The sequence below is a fragment of the Manis pentadactyla genome, chromosome 8 (genome assembly GCF_030020395.1).
Source record: "Manis pentadactyla isolate mManPen7 chromosome 8, mManPen7.hap1, whole genome shotgun sequence".
Taxonomy (NCBI): Eukaryota; Metazoa; Chordata; class Mammalia; order Pholidota; family Manidae; genus Manis; species Manis pentadactyla.
Window position 1 is genome coordinate 70,190,437 of NC_080026.1, and position 22,238 is coordinate 70,212,674.

A 22,238-nucleotide genomic window follows, 5' to 3' on the forward strand; every position below is an offset into this window, starting at 1 on the left:
ATTTTTCTAACAAATGGGCATGACATACCTCAGCCTCACCTGAGCTCCATTATCTACCTAAATATAATCACCTTTTGATGTCTCCTGTGTGATCCACTAACACATTAAACTCAGCATTTCTAACCATTGCTTAAAGTTTGCCCACAAGCCAACATTTCTATGGAACTTATGGTTTTCCCTTCAAAGGCACCAATATCCCTAGGCTGGAAGTCTCAGTGCCTTCTCTGACTCTTTACCTCTCATACCAAGTTCAATTAGTTGTCATCATTAACAATACAATATCACTGTCCTGGGTTCCCTCCATTGTAAATTCTTTGACAAAGATCCAACTTTAAAACCACAAAGCCAGAAGTGAACTTGGTAGTCAAACACCTCCAAAGTGTCATCTCAAAAATATCCCAGCCCAACAGTCATGCAGATCCTGTAGCACTAAGGAGTTGCTGGAGAGAATTGTCCAGCCTGGAAACAGTATACAGAATTAGAAAAATATTTGTGTTGAGCCAAAAACCTGCCTTCCCTTATTTTAACCCTTTCTTCATAGCTCATTAATTTTATAAACTTCTCATGAACTAGATTCCAGGCATGCAGGATACAAGAGAAAACAAAACAAAGCTCCCTACCTTCATGGAACTTATATTTTTGTGGGAGAGACTGACAATAAACAAACAAAACATAAATTACATAGTCTCTCGGTACGTAAGAAGTGCTGTTTAAGACCACAGAGAACATGCCTTTTTGGTATGATTACACAGCCATCCCAGTACCCCCAATCTATTTACCATCCTCAAAAGGCGTAAGGACTTGACTCTCCTAGGAGTACTAGGGTGCTCTTTTATTAGCTGTAGGTTCCCATGGTAAACGTTGTGTACAGAAAGTAGGCTGGCCTGCAGAATCATAATATTCTTCATAATATCCACTAGCATGTATGTGACAATGTAGTTTCTCAAAACATTGGACAATGTGAACATTTACAAAGGGAAATGATAGCATTAACCTCTTCCCATGGTGGCACACTCCTTATTCTCTCTGGATTTAGCTCACTATTGTTATTATAATGATACACATTTTTTAGTAAATCATGGCGGCCTTTTTCCGAAGAGAAGCAGTTTGCTTTCTGCATAAGCCTCAACAAATAAACTTTTTTATTTCTTGTTGATATTTTATATCTTACATATAGGACCCTCCAAAAATATACTGGAAAAATCCCGTTTGTTATGCCTGTTCACAATATATTGACTCTCAAGGATTTGTGCATTACATCATAATGCACAATATCACAAATGAAACAAACACTAAAATTCATAAAACACAAAGTGGAAAGTTGAAGAATTCCAGTTGTATCTACACCCTACTCAGAAAAGAATGTCACCTAACTGCACTCTCACAAATTAGGAATTGCTGAATGCTGTGTAATAGGACATAAAGTTAGAAATTTTGAAAAAGGTACTGAGATAAAAATAGGTGTGAAATTTCAGTTAGAGATGCCAGAAGACAATGCCAAAATTGCCAAACAGGTTAACTAAGAACTGGGTAGATGGCACAACATGTTGGAGATGGAGGGAGGATTTTTGTGAAGAGAGTTTCTTTGGCAGAAGCTGTGCTCTGAGCTCAAAGAAGAAAGAGCACAAATACAGAGCCTTTTTACACCAAGTGTAGTGAGAGGGGCCTCCAAGAGGCATCCTGTACAGCTCAAGATGGGACTCCCAGTGTTTGGCCAGGCCTCACTGGACTGAAATAGACACACAAACCTCAGGAATCCTAAAGTGGACTATGGCGGCAGAAGACACTTTAAGCATCTGCGATGCCAAGAAGGCATGAGGCTGCCCTACAGACTCTGCCCTACAGAGTCCAGTTGGAATACAAGATGAGTGTAGATGAGAAGCCGAAGTAGAAAATGAGTTGGAACTCCATGTTGAAGGATCTGGGCATGTAATGAGACGTTGATTTATTTATTTATGTATTTGCATTGCATTCAAACTGCCTCTACTCTAGGGTACCAACATGGGCACTGTGTTCTTGGCACTCACAGTTACCGTTAGTGTTTGTCTTGTCTTATTCTTGGTCCTTTATCAATGTTTGCCTTTTTATCCCTTCTATCTTTCCTGGTCACTGGTATTTATATTTTTCTTAGATCACTTCACTGTGCAAGTCTAGTCTTTTGAATTCATTTTATTGGATCTAAAATTGGAGGACTGGTGGATGGAAGTTTGCCTTGACAATTCTCTGATCAAGCAAGACAAACACAGAGTCCCTGGTTCTTTGGAAATACCCAAGGAAATGCCTTCCCAGCATGGTCATAAACAGAATGTGATGGGTTCATGTTCTCTCTCAGTCTCTCTCTTTCTCTTTCTCTCTTTCCAGACTGCAAAGAGAATTCCCTTTGGCAATCGGCAAACTTCTCATCACTCCCAGATCAGGTTAATGTTAAGTGAAGCTGCAAGTGAAGAAGCAATACAATGTAGACAGCCAGCTTCCAGGAATGCTTTCTTATAATGGTGGGAAAAACATCTGTGCCTCAAACTTCATTATTCCTAAAACAGGCAGCTTAATAAGCTGCATTCAAAAAGAACTGATGTGAGTTCATGTTTATATAAATAACACTTAGGCTTCATCTCACCTGTGTTTTCTAGAAATTTATATTCTGCTCCCTCAGATTTTGGGACGTAACTTTCATAACAACCTATAGAGAGAAAACATGATTTTCCAGAATTCTTTACTGGCTTACTTTATGTCTGCCCTGTAGAGACTCCATACTGACCTGTTCAAAGAAACTGGGGATAACCTGGGTGCCAGTCCCTGACACCTTTGGTCAAAATAGCTGATGGGCCCATCATAGGCTTATTTCTTGCTTTATCTAACAGAATATTAAGATAAAAGTGTGAATTTAGGGTTATTTTTCCCCACAATCTTTCTGAAGATTATTAGTCTATGAAGGTTTTCAGTTGCTCCACAATATATCTCTTATTTTTTGTACCAGGTCCTGAAATTTATTCTTGATATAGATCCAATCATCAGTAAAGGAGAAAGAACAGAAATTTCATAGTCTGACAGACTTGATTCTGACTTTCAGCACTTAGCTGTGTAGTTGAAAAACGTTGTGAGTGATACACCCAGTGCAGTGGTCAGCATGTGGTAGGCAGCTCAGAAAGAGTAGCAAGTATTCTTATTGAATGAATATCCAAACTGTCTCTGTGCAGCATTACCTAAGGAGCCTGCCTTTTCCAAGTTTTGCAGAAGATGTTTAGAGGAGTTTGGCACTACATTGTTGCCATTAACAAGCTGGATCCTGGTAGGGTGTGTAAGCTTCAGGACCAGCAAAGAGGCACTGTGAAAAGTGCTGATCTCATAGCCCCAGAGGGGAATGTGCATTTATTCTCTCCACTGTGTGCCCCTGTAACATACACAATGCATGATCTCCTCAGAGGAAACCCACAAAATTACTGTAAATAAGTATTAATAACTCACAGCAGATTTGGCCCATCTGTTTTGGCTCCAAGAAAGTATATCTCAAAAGGACAAAACTTGCTTGGTGCTTATAAATTGAGGGAAAAAGTAAGGAAAACACTAGCTTATTTAGAAAAAATATCAACTAAAACAAAAAGGCTAACAATGTTTACCCCTTGCAAAATAGATACTGTGAGGTATTTTGAAGACTTAGAAAACATGTTCTTCAACCTGCCTTTGAGACTTTTACCATTTAGTGGAACACAGTTCCCTATCTTAAAGATTTCAACGGAAGTACAGATGTGTGTTTGTTTATGTATGTGACTAAGCCTGTGTGTGGTGCTGAAACTGTCTGCAGATAGTAAAGGAAATAAAGAGTATTCAAGGACTGCTCGGTGATGAAGTTAACAGCTGGCTCCAAAGTTTTGCTTGGAATTATCTGAATAGACATATAGTTTTGATCAGTAGCACTGATTCCAAGAAAAAAAAGAACAAGTGAGGAAACTGATTTTATTTAGGCAATTGCAATAAGGAGAGCACCCCAGATCCAAAGATCAGAATATCTTAGCAGGTTGGCTTCACCTTTGACTCTCATAGGGAGGAATGAAGAGTGACACAGAGTTAGGGTTGTTTTTTACAATTAAATAAAGACTCCCTCAGTTAGCTGAAGAGGAAATATTTATCTCTGTGTCTATCTAGTTTTAGGGGGACAGACTTAATCATAGCTAATCATTCATGAGATAAAGAAAAAGAAGTTGGAGAGTCTATGCCCTTTTCAACAGGTTCAGGAAAAAGGAGAAATGTCTGTGCTTGGCTTCATCACAGATTAACAAGAGGGTCATCTGTGGGTCTCATGGGAATCATAGGAAAGCGTTATATGGGAAAGGGTAGGTCTTGGTGGTAAACCATTAAAGGGTGGAAGGATTTCTGAACACCAGAATTGTGGGGATGGTTTCCTAGGAGCACAGGACTTAGTGAAGTTCAACATTGATGTTACTATAAATTTACAGCTCTGTTTTTAGCATTTTAAGAATGTATGTGTGCTAATAATTATTAATATAAAAGTGGTAATATGTCTTATTAATTCATGTTTCCTTTTTACATGGGAAATATGAAGTAAGATTAGCCTCCAATCTTTGGTACCTGTGAAAAAGCACAGGAGTTTCACAGGAATGATACAAAAAGCACATCTGAATTTGACAAAATATTCTGCATATTCTAGTTAGCTCAACAGAGGGTATTTTAGAATGTAGTAGCCATAAAACAGTATCACAGTAAATCCTTTAAAACCATATATATGATCCTATATAATTTATAAAACATACAAATCATATCCAAGTTTCTGTTGTTTTTCTTGGGCATGTGGCTAACACATTTATTTTTTTCATTTCCAGGCTCAAAACTCATTGTTTTTAATTAATATGGGATGTAAGAATGTGCAAATGTCTTCTTTTTTGACTATGAATTTGGGACATATGACTGACGTATTTAACAAATAATTGCATTTGTGCACACTTGTGCTAGGGGTGTATGTGAGTGAGTGTGTGAATGTGTGTGTGTGTGTGTGTGTGTGTGTGTATGTGTGTATGTGTGTGCTGACATATGTAAATAAGTAAGGGAAGCTAAAGAAGCAGATTTTGTATTACGTATCTGGGGAATAAGGTGGAATAAGTATGGGATTATAAGTATGGATTGGAGAAAACTATACTGAACAATGATGATTAGATTCCAAACACATACAAGGACAGAAAGTGAAAACAGATTAACTCTTTGGGTTTATTTACCCACAGGAATTTCTCAGAGTAGAGAAATGCAAAGTTGACCCCTGAGAGACTAACCAGGCCAACTGCCTTGCATTACACTTTGAGAGGAGAGCCACCTTGCTTTGGAAGCAGATGAGAAGAGTTTAGAATGGCATCCACCTTTAGTACTGACAGTGGCTTATGTGGAAAACTCTCTACCAGAGACTGGAATAAGACAATCCACCCAACTCTTACCTTCCCTGAGTCACTGTGAATGGAAACAATTTACGGTTTCTACTACACTGGATAAAATTAAAGACTAAAGTGATGCTATTTATGGTTAATGGTTTAAATATTTTTAAAAATTAGGCAAACTTCTCAGAATCATCACTTTGAAAAAGACATGAAGATAAAGACAATCCCCTTGGGAAATATTCAATTAGCAAGAAAGTATTTCCCCTAGCAAGGAGATCTAATAGAAGTTGTTGGTGCTCTTTTGATTTAAGGCAATTTGCAAATGATTATACATGATTTGCCACCCCTCACATAGGTCTCTGCCTGTTGTCCTTTGTCTCTCTGGAAGTCCTGAAGTAAACTTAAAATTAGCATTGCTAATGCTTCTCCATGGCACACATCTGAATTCTCTTCACAAGTGGCTGAGCAGCAAGAGAGCTCTTAGGCAAAGCATGATTAGTTTCCTGAATTTGAACTCCAGTTTGAACGCTTAACTTCTCTGATCACTGCACACTGAGAATTGAGGTGATATGTGTGTATATATATTAGCAAGAAGAGAGAACTCTAGTCTAATGTCTAGAAATTCCATCTAAGCTTAAAGAATGACAGAAGATACCTCATCCTATATTGGAATCTAGAAGAAGGACCCAGAAAGATTTAGAAGTTATATCAAAAAGTTTGTGAAAATTAAAATTTGTAGCAACCTACAAGTGTATTGAAGGAAAGCCTTGGAGGAACCTATACTTCCTTCACAGAAAACTTTCAGGCAGCCTTTCCTGGAAGCTGTATTTCAGTGACTCTTCAAACTAGCAAGTCACACTCGAGATTTCATCATTCGACAAGGCCAATGGGTAAAAGGCACACCTTTCACCTTTAAAGCTTTTAGTCAAACTTGCATAATTCAAATTGTCCAACCCCTTCCTTTTTCCTGTGGAAAAGTTTAAAGGTAAACTTTCTGTTCTGTTCTTCCATTTCTTTCTCCCTCCCTCCCTCCTTCCCTCCCTCCCTCCTTCCCTCCTTCCCTCCTTCCCTCCTTCCCTCCTTCCTTCCTTCCCTCCCTCCCTCCCTCCTTCCCTCCTTCCCTCCTTCCCTCCTTCCCTCCCTTCCTCCTTCCTTCCCTCCTTCCCTCCTTCCCTCCTTCCGTTCTTCCTTCCTTCCTTCCTTCCTTCCTTCCTTCCTTCCTTCCTTCCTTCCTTCCTTCCTTCCTTCCTTCCTTCCTTCCTTCCTTCCTTTCTCTCATAAAAAATGTGTTTGTGTACATGAGACAGAGAGAGAAGATGAAAAATCATGGAGTCATTCTCTCTTTTGTTTCTACGCATGGTGTTTGAAGTGTCACCCTGGAGAAAGAGAACTCTGCACACCATCAAACTCGGTGTGTCATACTGTGCTTTCAAAGGAGTCTTAAAATGAGTTGTAGACTTTGGTTAAGCTAAGCTAGGGTAACATATCATTTCTGAAAACACAGGTTTCAAATACCTGATGGATTTGGAAAGTGTATGTCCAAGAAGCAATAGGAAGAGCTGATACTTTGACCAGTAAATTCTTGATTCTTTGAAATGATTAAGGATATGGGCAGTGGGAAATGCACTGAACAAATAGTTAAGAAACTTGGGCTTGAATTCTTACTACTCCAATAATTTTTTGAGATTCTGGGTTTAAACTGATTTAAACTTGACTGACTTCTGCAGAGGGATATTTAGGGATCTAGCAACACCTCAGAGTCATTTTTTATCAGTATTTTATTGATGGATTAGTGCATTATATATTAGAAGGCTCTCATATAAAGAACCTATAAAATAACATAGTCTATGTACTCATCAAGGATTTCTCCTGTATATCAAAGTATCTAGTTTGTGATGTTAGTTTTTTAATTTTTTGTAAAGAAGTTATATTGCTCACAAAATGTGGGAAGTACTGCCTAACTCCAGGATTATTATGATGTTAAGAATGGGGAATAAATACAATTACATTTTGTAAATCTTAATACACTGTGCATATATTAACAAACACCCAAGTGCTATCAATTAATTGATTAATGAAAAGTTACTATTCCCAACTGTAACTTCATATTTGATTATATGATATGGAGGATGTATAGATCTATTTTTTTTTAATCTCAGACTGAAATGTAGAAAAAAAATTTTTGGCCACATTTTAATAGTATGTGTCAGGCTTCATTCTTTTGTTCTTTCTGGTTACCTCTCTCCCATCAGGAGCCAATTGCTCTCTAGTGTACACATAACCAGAGCTGGAGCTAGGCTATTCCTTGACAATGGTTGCCTTTGACAAGTTTATAACCAAGCAGAAGAAATACTGTCTCCACTTTCATTCTTGACCCTGAGGAATTGGTGTGGAAGAAAGAAGACTGATTTAAATCATCTCTTTGTCTTAGGTTGCCTTCATCTAGCCCTAAATACTTTCCTTTTGGCTCTTTTGTGTAACCCTTTCCACTCCAATCAGTGTTACTGGGACCAAGTTCATGTCTTTTATACTCATCTTTTCAGTCCTTCCTATTACTGTGGGTGTCTTTGTCAACTGGATTAAAATAATGAAATCTAAAGTAATAAATTGGTCCTGAGCAAACTTGACTGACTTCTGCAGAGGGATATTTAGGGATCTAGCAACACCTCAGAGTCATTTTTTAATCAGTATTTTATTGATTGATTAGTGCATTATATATTAGAAGGTTCTCATATAAAGAACCTATAAAATAACATAGTCTATGTACTCATCAAGGATTTCTCCTGTATATCAAAGTATCTAGTTTGTGATGTTAGGTTTTTAAATTTTTTTGTAAAGAAGAATGTTAAGAGTGATGTCAGCAAAATGATGGAAAAGGGCCTCTGAAAATTCTCTCCTCTTTAAAAACAATGAAAAAACTGGCAAAAAATGGTCACAATCAACTTTTTAGAACTCTGGGAATTAATCAGAGCAGCAATCTGGAGAGCATTTATTAAAGATAAAAATGGCTCAATCTCAGTAAGAACTGCAAGGCTGTCCTAGTTCCATCTCTCTCTAGCACTAGAGTAGCCTTGAAAACAAACATCCTGCAATCACAGTGATAATCAGCACACTAGAGGGGGCAAAATGGGGTTCGACATTTTTGAAAGCCTCATTGCTAGGGAATTGTCATTACTGACCCATTTGGTGATTCCCTGAAAGAGCCAATTAATTACAAGGCATGTTTTCCTTCAGATGCCTCAGAGTCCATGCAATATGAAAAACCTTTTCCCCAGGGAAACATGTTTAGAAAGTTTAAAGGTAATTGCTTAACTTTGTGTCTTTCTGAAACACTAGATAACAGTTGGAACAAACAATAGGCTAAGCAAAATAGAAAGCTGAGGAATGAGATGTCTATAGGGGCTTTGGGAGGCTCCAGAATATTTCTCAGAATACAGGAGACCATACACATGCATAGGCTATGTGCATGTTCAGGGAAAATCTGACAAAAACCTTGAAACTTTATATAAAGTAAAGATAAAGACAGAGTTACTGACAGAGCATGAAAGGCATGCCCCAAACATACACAGAACCATTTGCTAAAGACTGGGAGACTTGCTTCTTCAGATGTTTAAAGAAATCTCTGTGAAATCACTGACTATCCACTAAGCTAATAGACCAAAAACTTCAGTGACCACATATGATTTTACAGAAATAGTCCAGGTAAGTCATTAAGCAAACAACTACAAGAGCAATATTAACCAGCCATAGGGAGGGGGGGGGGATGAATCTGATTTCCAGAGTTGTTACATTATATTATATAAAATGATTTCAATAAAAAATTATGAGATAAGGATAGAAACAAAGTACAATCCATACACAGGAAAAAAACAATCAAAAGAAAGTGACCCTTAGGAAGCCCAGATGTTGGACTTACTAGACAAAGACTTTAAATGAGCTATTTTAAATATGTTCAAAGACATAAAAGAAGCCATGTCTAAAGAACCGAAGGAAAGTATTAGAGTTATGTCATTAAATAGAGAATATTGATCAAGAAATAGAAATGATAAAATAACCAGGTAAATATTTTTGAGTTGAAGAGTACAAAAACTGAAATGAAAATTTCACTAGAGGAGCTCAACAGCAGATTTGAGCAGGAGGAAGGAAAATGTCAGCAAACTTGAAGATATACAAATTGATATCATCACATTTGAAGAACAGAAAAATAAAAAGGAAGAAAAATAAATAGAGCCTCAAAGACCTGGGGAACAATAGGAACTATAATTGAACAGACCAAGTAAGCAGAAGATAGAGAGAAAGAGGCAAAAAGAATATCTGGAGAAATAAAGCCCAAAACCTTCTATATTTGATGAAAAAACATTAATCTACAAATCTAAGGTATTTAAGAAGCTACAATTAAGATAAATTCAAAGATATCCACAACTAGACACATCATAATCAGTCTGTCAAAAGACAATGACACAAATAGTTTTGAAACCAGCAAGAGAGAAGTGACACATAATGTACCAGCAAGCCTCACAAGATTAATGACTGATTTTTTGAATATCAGAAACCATTTAGGTCAGAATATAAGTCAAAGAAATGAACATATTTCAGAAAACCCTTCATACTTAAAGAAATGAAAGAAAAGGATGGTCAAACAAGAATTCTAAATTCAGCAAAATTATCCTTCAAAGGTGAAGGAGCAATTAAGATATTTCTAGATTTAAAAAAATCAAGATCTGTAACTTGCATGGCTTCTGTACAAGAAATACTAAAGGGAATCCTTTAGCCTGAAGGCTGAAGACACTAGACAATCACTTGAGTGCATGTGAATAAAAAGTACCAGTAAAGGCAACTACACAGATAAACAAAAAAGGCAATATAAATGTACCCTTTGTTTATTACATGTTTTTTCCTATGTCACTAAAAAAAGAAAGATGGAATTGACTATACAAATGCAAACCAAATATATTTTAAGATAAAAACTGTTACTAGAAAAATGATATTTTAAGATGATAAAAACATCAATTCATAAAGAATTTTAATAATTTTAAACATTTATGCACCTAACAACAGAATCCCCGAAATACATTTAAAAACACCTATCAGAATTGAAGAGAGGAATTGACAGTTGAACAATAATAGTTGAAAGACTACAAAACTCCAATTTCAATAATATGTAGAACAACTAGGCAGAAGTTGAGAAGGAAATATAAGACTTGAACAGCAATAAAACCAACTAGACCTAACAGATGTATATAGAACACTCTATCCAATGATAACAGAATATGTATTCTTCCCAAATGTATATGGAGTATTCTCTAGAAGCAACCATATATTAGGCCACAAATGAGTGTTAATAAATTTAAAAGGATTGAATCATTCACAGTATGTTCTCCAGCCAAAATGGAATTAAATTGGAAATCAACAACAAAAGTGAATTTAGAAAATCAATATATATGAAGAAATTAAACACACTCTTAAATAACCAATGGATCAAACAATGAATCACACAGAAATTTAAAATATGTTAAGATTAATAAGAATGGAAATACATAACACCAAAATTTATGTGATGTAGTTAAAGCACTGTGTAGAGAGAAATTTATAGCTGTAAATGCTTATATTAAAAAAGAAGTTCTCAGATAAATAATCTAACCTTCTGTCTTAAAGCACTGGAAAAAGAAGAACCAAATTAAGCAGAAAGAAGAATATAATAAAGATTAGAGGAGAAATAAATGAAATAGAAAAATAGGGAAAACAATAGAAAAATTCAATTAAGCAAAAGTTACTTCTTTGAAAAAAACAATATTGACAAACCTTTAGTCAAATGAAGACAGAAAAAGGGACACTAATGAAAATCATGCAAGAATGAAGGGATATTACTACAGTGATATATATTTACAGCATAAGGGAATATTATGACCAACTGGATGCCAACAAATTAGATAACTGAGAGGAAATGAACACATTCCTAGCAACATGCAAACTACTCACACTGACTCAAGAAGAATTTGAAAATTTGAATATACCCAAAACAAATGAAAAGACTGAATTAATGATAAAAATTTTCACACAAAAAAATACCCAGAACTAGATAGCCTCTCTGGTGCATTCTACCAAACATTTAAAGAAAAAGTGACAACAATTCACAAACTATTCCAAATAAAAGAAGGGGAGGATGTACTTCCAAACTTGTTTATGAGATTATTGTTATTCTGATACATCATAAGAAATGAAAACTAGAGATCATTGTTCCTTATGAATATTGATACAAAAACCCTCAACAAACTATTAGCAAATAGAACCCAGCAACATGTAAAAAGGATTGCATATCATATTCAAGTAAGTTTATCCTGGAAACAACATTAGTTCAATTTCAAAAATCAATTGATAGAATGAAAGGCAAGAACCACAGGTCATATCAATAGATTTATAAAGAGCATTGCCAAAATCCAACACCTTTCATGATAAACACAATCAACAAATGAGGAAGAGAAATTTCTCATCCTGATGAAGGACATCTATGAAAACTCCATTGCTGAACTCATACTTAATAGTGAAAAACAAATCTTTCCTCCAAAAATCAGAAGTAAGGCAACATCTGGTTCCACCAATTCTATTCAACTATACTGGCAGGGAAATTAGGCTAAAAAAATGAAATAAAGGACAGTAGATTGGTAAAGAGGAAGTAAAACATTCTCTCTTTGTAGATGACATGTGCTATATATAGAAAATCCTAATGAATCTGTAAAAACAATAACAACAGCAATTATATATATGTGTGTGTATATGTACATAAATAATATAACATGTGCATATAAGTAAGTTCAGCAGGTGGCAGGATACAAAATCAATATTAAAAAGTCAATCTTATTTCTACACATTTGCAATGAAAACTATGGAAACGCCATTAAGAAAAGAAATTTTGCTCAGAATACCATCAATAATAAAATATTTATGAAGGAATATTGCATAAAAAGTATAACTTAGTATACTTGAAACCACAGAACCATTGAAAGAAATTGAGGAAGTTATCCTATGCTGATAGATTGAAAAATTAATATTGTTTAGATGGCAAATTGATCCACAGATTCAATGTAATTCCTATCAAAATCCCAGTTGGATTTTTTTTCAGAAAGGGACAAGCTGATCTTAAGAATTCATCTAAGAATCCAAAATCTATAAGCTATACAGAACAGTCAACACAATCTTGAGAGAGAAGAAGAAAGTTGAAATACTCACACTTCCTGGTGAGTTCCAAAACTCACTACAAAGCTGAATTAATCATGACTTCTGTTGGTAGCATAAGGATAGCCATATAGATCAATGGGATACAACTGAGAGTCCAGAAATATACCCCAGATTTATGGCAATTGATTTTTTACAAGGGTGCCAAGATAATTCATGGGGTAAGAATAGTCTTTTCAATAAATAGTGCTGAGAAAACTTGATAACCACATGAAAAAGAATGAAGTGGACCACTTTGTTCTATCATCTACAAAAAATAACTCAAAGTGGATCAATGACCTAAATATAAGAGCTAAACTATTAAACTCTTTACTAAAACATATGTGTACATCTTTCTTACTTGGATTAGGCAATTGATTCTTTGATTTGATAACAAAAGCAGAAGCAACCAAAGAAAATCCAAATTGTACTTCATCATAATTTAAAAACTTTGTTTAAGTGATATTATCAAGAAAGTATAAAAGTCATACAATGGCATACAATGTTTGAAAAGTATGTACCTAATATGAAACTAGTATTCAGAATACATAAAGAACTCTTAGAACACAACAGTAGAAAACAAATAACCCACTTAAAAAATGGGCAAAGATTGTGAGTAGACATTTCTCAAAGAAAAAAATAAGAAAAGAAATATACAAGTACCCAAGAAGCACATGAAAAGATGCTCAGTGGTCATTAAGGAAACACAGATCATAACCACAATGAAATACCATTTAACACCCACCAGGATAGCTATCCTTTTTTTTAAGGACAATAAATATTGGCAAGGATTTGGAGAAACTGGATGTCTTGTGGTGGGAATGTTAAATTGTGCAGATGTTTTGGAAAGCAGTTTGACAGCTCCTCAAAAGTTAAACATGGAATTATCTTATGAACTAGCAGTTCTATTCATAGATATATAACCAAGAGAAACGAATGCCTATGTTTACATAAAGATGGATATTCATCACAGCTTTATTTAAATGGCTGAAAACTAGAAGTAATCCAAGTATCCAACACCTGATGAACATAGAAATAAAATATGGGCTATCCAGGCAATGCAACATTATTTAGCCACAAAAAAGGAGTGAAATACCAGTACATCTTACATCATGGATGAACTTTGAAAACATTATTCTAAGTGAAGGAAGCCAGACTTAAAACACTACATATTATTTTATTTCATGTATATGAAATATGCAGAATAGGCCGATCCATAGAGACAGATTATAAATTAGTGGTTGCTAAGGTCTGCTGGGAGGGAAGAATGGGGTGATGGCTAATGAGTACAGCATTTCTTTGGGGGTAATGAAAATATTCTGGAATTATATAATATTGATGGTTGCACAATCTTATGAATGTTTGAAAAAACTCACTGAATTGTTATGGAGCGAATTGTATCTCAAAATTAGAAGAACATTTCGAGGTCAAGTACTTAAATTGAATTAAGACTGTTTAAAAAACTGGGAAATATTTAAAATTTGTTAAAAACCTATTCTATATCAGCACTTTATATATATTATCTCATTTATACCTCAAAACATCCCTGGTATCTTACTCAAAATAGAAAATCTCAGGTCCTACCCTAGACCTATTAAATCAAAATATGTATTCGAACAATCCTCCCCACTTCCCATGATTCGCATGCCTTTTACATTTGAGAAACAATGATGAGGCTACCATGAAAGAGTCCTATGACTATAGTGAACATGGGCCACAAAATATCACCTTTCCTTAGTAAAAAGTGGTAACAGCTACACACATTTGAACCGGGACTAAATTGTGCATGTTTCCTCTAACATGGCTTTTCCCTCCTCCCCCTCTCCAAGATCAATCACTCCCTTAGATTAAATGTGGTAAAAAAGACAGGTTTGCATCAGGTCTCTGGAGAGGTCAGCAGCACACAGGACCCTATGTTGATGCTGCTGTCAACCCCACACCAAACCTTGGTCATTTTACTGGTTGTGTCCCCTCCCTTTACACCAGAACATCGCTGTCTCAGGGCTGCAGGTGTGGGTTCCTTTACTGATGGTGAAGGTAATGGAGAGAAATACAGCATTTGGGAACAGAAAACTTAAAAACAACCTATTAGCTATGTCTGTTCTTAAGTCTGTAGGCTGCCACCTCTCCAGGGTATTTCCCACTTTTCCCTTCTCTGCTGCTCCCTGCCACACTGCTCCACCCAGCTGAACCAGGAAGCCTTTTCTCTTCTTACTGGATTCCTTCTTGAAAAACCCATATTTCTTGCTTTATTACTTGGGACCAAGTCTATTCTTTTTCTTTTCTCATCTACTTTCTGAGGGCTTATCTACACCCAAGTGGTTTCCATACACAAAAGTGCACTAAAGCTATAGGAGACCATCAGTATCTTTAAGTTAGATGTGACTTTGTTTGGTTATGATTTTAAATAAATTCTCTCCAATCTTCCCTTTAATGGATTTATCTTGTCAGCACATAAATACCCTATATTGGTGAACTTAAAACATGAAAACAGAGGTGGCCATAGAGTTCCAGAAGACAAGACCTTTAACAATTCAGACAGCACTTATGCTAAGCAGACCAAGAGACAGGTCTTTGGATATAGGTTGTGAACCAAGCAGAGTTGCTAACCTGCTGATTTCAAGCACAGAGTGGGCTAAGCACAGGTTTGTGAATTAGAAACATACTAGGGTTCTCTGAGCATACACACAATTTTCTTTTTGTCCTTGTTTCCTTCTCTGGTCCTTTATCTAAGTAGTTTCTTATTTTTTGTAACTTTATTCACTATGCTGTTTCATCCAGATATAATTGGAAGTTTATATATCTTTATCACCTTCACCTATTTCACCCATTCCCGAACCCCCTCTCCTATGGCAACCACCAGTCTGTTTCCTGTGTTTATGAATCTGTTTCTATTTTGTTTGTTCATTTGTTTTCTTTTTCAGACCCCACATATAAGTGAAATCACATAGTATTTGTTAATACCCTGTGGGTCCATCCACATCATCACAAATGGCAAGACTTCACTCTTTTTTATGGCTGAGTAATATTCCATTGTATATTTACCACATCTTTATCAATTCATCTATTGATAAACACAGGTTGCTTCCATAAATTAACTATTGTAAATAATGCTGCAATCAACATAGAGTGCATGTATATTTTCTGATAGGTGATTTTGTTTTCTTTGGGTAAAATTCAGCAAGTAGAATTACTGGGGGTATGGTATTTCTATTTTTAGTTTTGAGAAACTGCCATACTGCTTTCCATAGTAGCTGTAATAATTTATATCTCACCAATTATTTATTTTTTTCAACAAGTAATCTAACAAAAAGAAGTTAAGTCACCCACTCATAAATCATAGCCCCAAAGGTCTACTAAAGTTACAGCAAGTCTCAACTCATTTATAGAATAATTCTTATGTAAAACTTAAATTTTTTTCTTTTGCTTGAGTCCCAAGAATGGAAAATACTCTCCTAGTCATCACACTGTTATAAACATCTGGTATTTTTTCCTTTCCTCTTTCTTTCATTCTCTCTTTCCTTTGTTTCTTTCTCTTTTTTGTAACAAATGTAATACGTGAAAAAGGTACCTCTTTTAACTATGTTTCTTTGATAATTTTAAACCTAGTCATCTTTTTATTAACATATTTGAAAAGTTTATTTCCTCTCTGTCAATTGATTTTATGTGATTTGTACTTCTGCCCCATTTTCCATATTAATGGTGACAAAGCATTGTAAATGCCATCATAATTTTAAATGTACATGTTTAGGATATTTTCATTCATAAATATATTTAGAATTTTAGTAAATATTTAGATTTTTTTCTTTAAATACACACTAGCTAATCACAGCAGACACTGCTGGTACTCTGCCAGGTCCCATCCAAACCCCTTCACCATTTTTGTGTGACCCTCCTCTAGCACCCATGTGCTTTTGTTCTCAGTGGAATACACTGTCGCTCTCCCTTGGGAGACAACCTCGGTCTACCAGAGCCTCCTTGACTGAACACACAGAGAATCCCACCTTGCCAGCAACTTCTGTTTTCTGTTGCAGTTTTCCCTACTCCCTAACTAACCTTCCCTGAATGTGCACACAAATCTGGACTATCTGACCTATGATAGTGATGCTTGAATGTGAAGAAAGGAGAGAATGGATGCCTTGGAAGGAGGTAATTTGTGTAAAATGGAAAGAATTAAAGCAAGAAAGAAATTTAACATGATACCAAGTAAGTTCATACCTAATTTTTCAGATATAAAAGCTAATGTGTTTTTTGCCCAAGATCACAAAACCTGGACTAGTACTATTTTATTTGACCACTACTCTTAAGGGATCCTTATAGCACTTGATTCTGTAGCCACACTGCTTTGAGTGAAGAGCCTGGCTCTACTACTTCTAGTTTCGTGTGCTATGGCATTCATCTAACCTCTCTGCTTCAACCACATTGGCTATCAAGCTACTTTACATAGTCAATGTCATTATTAAATGAAATAATACATATGAAGGGAACAGAACAGTTACTAACATTGTGTAATCCTTCCTGGGAAAAAAGCCATTTAATTCAGTGTTCTTTATATCATGTGAACTTGAGCTAACTAGTTAAAAATGTTATTGCAACTTATTTCACAAAGCACTTGTGGATAAAGTGAAGGTTCATATGGCCAGGATCCTCACCTAAACCTAAACTACTTGATTATGTAACTAGCCTGCTGCTGGGCTACTGCTTCCACACCTGTAAGCAATAAGCTATTATTGACTGAGTCACTATATAAAGAGCTCTGCCCAGTTCTCTGCACAGAGGCAGAGACGAAGGAGGATTATAGGTCTGCAGACTATTGGATGCAGACATAATTCCAGTGCTCGACCTATGGCAAGGAGAACAAGCTGGGTAATAAACCCTTTCACTCCAAGAATGTTCCATTGTCATTCCTCGGCCTCACTGAATCCATAGTGAACTTACCCAGGGCTGAAACCCATTGGTAAGACAGCACTTTAATATCACTTCCTTTTATTCTCACAAAAATCTTTATAGTTCAGAAGAAGCAGCTGAGGCTTCAAATAGAATCAACTGGATATTTTGTAACCAGGTAGAGTTATCTCAGCTGTGAATACCACAAAGAGCACAAAGGACCAAGATAGAGAAGGCAAGTGACACCTCCTTGACAGATCCTAAGACAGACTTACTGATGCAACTCAGGTCATCAATAATGCCAGTACCAGTCATATAGGCCACTGCAGCCTATGCAATGGGTAACTAGGTGGTTGTGCTCAGAGAATTTATTGCAAGGCCCATGAGTTCCTCTTGGAAAATGAAAGGAAAGCTGGAATAACCTGACAACCAAATAATCCATTGTATGAGGGAGAAAGGCCATACTGTAGATTCCTACATTTGTGAAAATAACTGTAAAGCCAAGCCTGGTTAATTTTTAGTGGGATTCGGTGGAGGCATTGCACATACAAATTAAATATATGGCTATATAATATCCATTAAAAAAGGCAGTGTCATAGGAACTAGAGAGTGGAAATAAGTACATTTTCCTCAGGTACCTGTCAAGCTAAGTTGAGGTTGCTTCCCCATTCAGAATTTGATTAAAACTCTCCATAAGAAGACTGTTAAGAATAACTGATTGCCACATCCCCATTGTGTGAAACCACAGCAGCTAAATGCTGAAACGAATTCTTACTCACAGCAGCAATAATACCAAAATGCCATTTTAAAGGCTCAGGAAAGTCTATTCAAATAAATGCCCAAATAACAAATTTGAATGGAATCACAAGTCATGTTCAGAAGATTTTACTATGAAATAATGAAATGACATTGAGGACTTCCATGTTAGCTGGGGAAGAGATCTCACAAACATGATTGCAGGCCTGCCACATTCTGGGGGAAAGACGCTTTCCTGCCTTCCTATTATCCAAATTTCACATCATTCAAAAATAATTCAGATAAAGATGGTGAGCAAGTTCCTTTAGCAGCTAAAATGGCACTGCCGCATTGCAATAGAATAAACACAACTTACGGTTCATTCAATTTCTCATCTTTGTAATTATGCAATTCTCAATGAATTTTTAATTTTATTAGGTTCACATTACTTCACATTTTATGCATAAATTAAGGTTTTATTACTATTTTATTTAGTACTCTTTCAAATGTGCATAAAATGTATTCATACCTTATTAGATAAGTGTAGGAAGCATTAATTGCAGAAAGCAACTCTTAAGAGGGACTCAAGGTTTTCTTTCTAACTTTTGGTTCCTTTTCTCCTGTCAGATGAAAGAGGGATAGTTTTATGGTTCATGGATAAATTATGTCTCCAGGACAATGAATTGGGTATGAAGGGTAAGGGAGAGGAAAGTGCCGAGGATGACTAGTAGATTTCTGGCTTGGCTGTGTGGTTATATGATGGTGCCTTCCCTCAAAAGAGGGAAATTGGAGAAGGACTATTTGTGGAGTTCATGAATTGGGTTTGAGAAATATTGAGTTGGAAAAGCCTGTGGAGAATACAATAAGCGATTGGATACAAAGTCTGCAGCTCACAGAAAGCATAAACGTATGTATAAACTAAAAGTACCAAGTTAATGTTTTACTTGTGTTTATTATGTCTAGTTTTATTCTTATGCTCTAAAATGTGTCCTTGAAAAATTAAGAAATAAAAATCAGGGACATGCCATAGTGCATACCACTTTTCCTGATACAAAAGATCCATGTGAAAATTTCTCTCAATATTAATTGAATATGACTTGACCTGTTGGGAAACAAGTAGACTTCCATGGGATAGTATTTACATTCAAATTCTCAGAAACTTGGAGGTCTCAGAAGACAGACTATCACCTTGAGGAAGATTATGCCCATTATGTACAATTCATCCACAGGCATTGCATCCATGCTAAGTTATGGGAAAAAGAAGTCTCAGGTACAAAAGAAATTCTCATTAAATATATCCTGAGCCATATGGAAAACAAAAATAAAACTGAAGATTATTTTTCAGATCAAAAATGTGATTTTTTTATAGTTTAGATTCTGCCTGTAGAAAAGTTAGGAGATTAGAAGACTGTGTTATACTTTGTAGTCACATGTTTCAGAGACCTGAGATTACAGTTTGAAGTACCTTATTGCTAAGCATTACTTTCCAAAAAAAGGAAATTACACTGTCTTGAAAATTTTCTACTTATGTACAACAGTCATTATGATATTTAGAGTTTTCCTGAAGGATATCTATTTAAAATAGCTAAGACCTTTCTTAACTCTGTTTCTCTGTACTACCTTTTATTCACAATGCATATTAAAATCAAGCTTCTTCATTTCTATTGCTGTGTGATATAATCCAGCCTCTCCTTTTTTTTATTTTGGTATCATTAATCTACAATTACATGAGAAACATTATGTTGACTAGACTCCCCCCATCACCAAGTCCCCCCCACATACCCCATTACAGTCTCTGTCCATCAGCGTAGTAAGAATCTATAGTCACTCTTTGTCTTCTCTGTGTTGTACAGCCCTCCCCATGCCCCCCTCTCATTATACATGCTAATCGTAATACCCCCTTTCTTCCCCCCCTCTTGTTCCTCCCTTCCCACCCATCCTCTCCAGTCCCTTTCTCTTTGGTAACTGTTAGTCCATTCTTGGGTTCTGTGAGTCTACTGCTGTTTCATGCCTTCAGTTTTTTCTTTGTTCTTATACTCCACAGATGAGTGAAATCATTTGATACTTGTCTTTCTCTGCCTGGCTTATTTCACTGAGCATAATACCCTCTAGCTCCATCCATGTTGTTGCAAATGGTAGGATCTGTTTTTTTCTTATAGCTGAGTAATATTCCATTGTGTATGTGTACCACTCTTTATCCATTCATCTACTGATGGACATTTAGGTTGCTTCCATTTCTTGGCTATTGTAAATAGTGCTGTGATAAACAAAGGGGTGCATATGTCTTTTTCAAACTGGGCTGCTGCATTCTTAGGGTGAATTCCTAGGAGAAGAATTCCTGGGTCAAATGATATTTCTATTTTGAGCTTTTTGAGGAAACTCCATACTGCTTTCCACAATGGTTGAACTAATTTGCATTTCCACCAGCAGTGCAGGAGGGTTCCCCTTTCTCCACAACCTCACCAACATTTGTTGTTGTTTGTCTTTTGGATGGTGGCGATCCTTACTGATGTGAAGTGATATCTCATTGTAGTTTTAACTTGCATTTCTTGCAGGCTAGTAACTTTGATAGTGGGACCCAGTGCACTAAATCAAAGCACTGAAATTCAAGTGTGTGCCTAACCAGACAGGGTGTTTATAAATGCTATATAATCATAGTGCCAAAAGATGGAGATAAATGATTCTCTGTAAGCCCAATATTATCTTTTTCTTTGTCTTGAATATAAATATGTATCTGGGAGAGTAGAAGAAGCCTAGTAGAAATAACTGGGAGTGAGCTTGAGTCCCAACTCTGTGTCTTATTGAAATTACATACCTGTGAATTTAAGATCTGAATCTATAAAAGGATATAGGAATGTTTTCTCCAAATGATTACAGGAGACCAAATATCATGAAGCATGTGGGGGCCTTGTGCTTCCTTTGGCATGTTTGTATGAAGTTAAAATGCCATGAAAGTAATGGTTTCAGGAAAGAAAATGTTTATAACAAATGTATTTTAGGTAAGTCACTCGGATCACAATAACCATTATACAGTTGAACCCCCACCCATTCCTCTGCAACTGTAGCTCCTTTTAAATTCCTCCAAAATTATACATCATATACACTTAGGCATGTGTCACTGTAGATTAAATGGCTTGCAGATCTAGGCCTGAAATGCTTCTGTCCCCTTTTGTGGATGAAACTGCAAAGAATATAAAAGTGACTGCCTCTTTAGGACAACCCGTTTCTATAAAAATTCCTGTCCTTCATCCAGGGAAAATTTGTATGGGAATAATCTAGGGGCTGTGTACCATTAAATTCCCAGTCCGGCTCTTTCCTTCCAAAATCAGTCCATTGTCTGTGCATGAAGTTTGTGTGTCTTGTGACCCGCTCATCCCTCCTGTTCATGGTAGAACACTTGATCCCTTTTTTAAATGGACAGCATGTGGGGGTTTTCGTTTTGTTTTGTTTTGCTTCGGTGCTGAAATCCAGAGGGAAAAACACTTAGTTTCAAGCTGTATCTCCTGGTACAGATGTAAGGCATTCATATCCATGTTGAAAATATCTGATTATGACATCACCTTTATAACTTAATTATAAGACTTTTCTATGAAACCCTCCTGCAGCGAGAACGTTTTCTCTCCTTAGTCATTACAGCCATTCTTTAAAATAAATATAGACAACATTTCTTTACTTTGCCTTATAGGATGGGCAGAAAAGGCTAAGTTGGGTTTTGTTCGTTCTATCATTTAGACATAATTATTTGTAGTTGTCTTTCCTCTTCCAGATACACATATCAAGGGCTAATTTCTCTAGAATTTAATCCTCTTTTTTGTCTTCTAAGAACTTGATCTTCTTTGGAGTCTATCATACTTTCTTCTTCCCTCAGACTACTAATAATTCATGGATAAATCTTGTCTTCTATTGCAGCAGCTTCCCATAGTCTTTTCTTCCTGATAATTTACCCACTTATATTGTGCATGCTGACTTAATCCATTAAGCCGAGCAACCCTGCAGTGCACCATGAGTCCAATGAGTACAAGC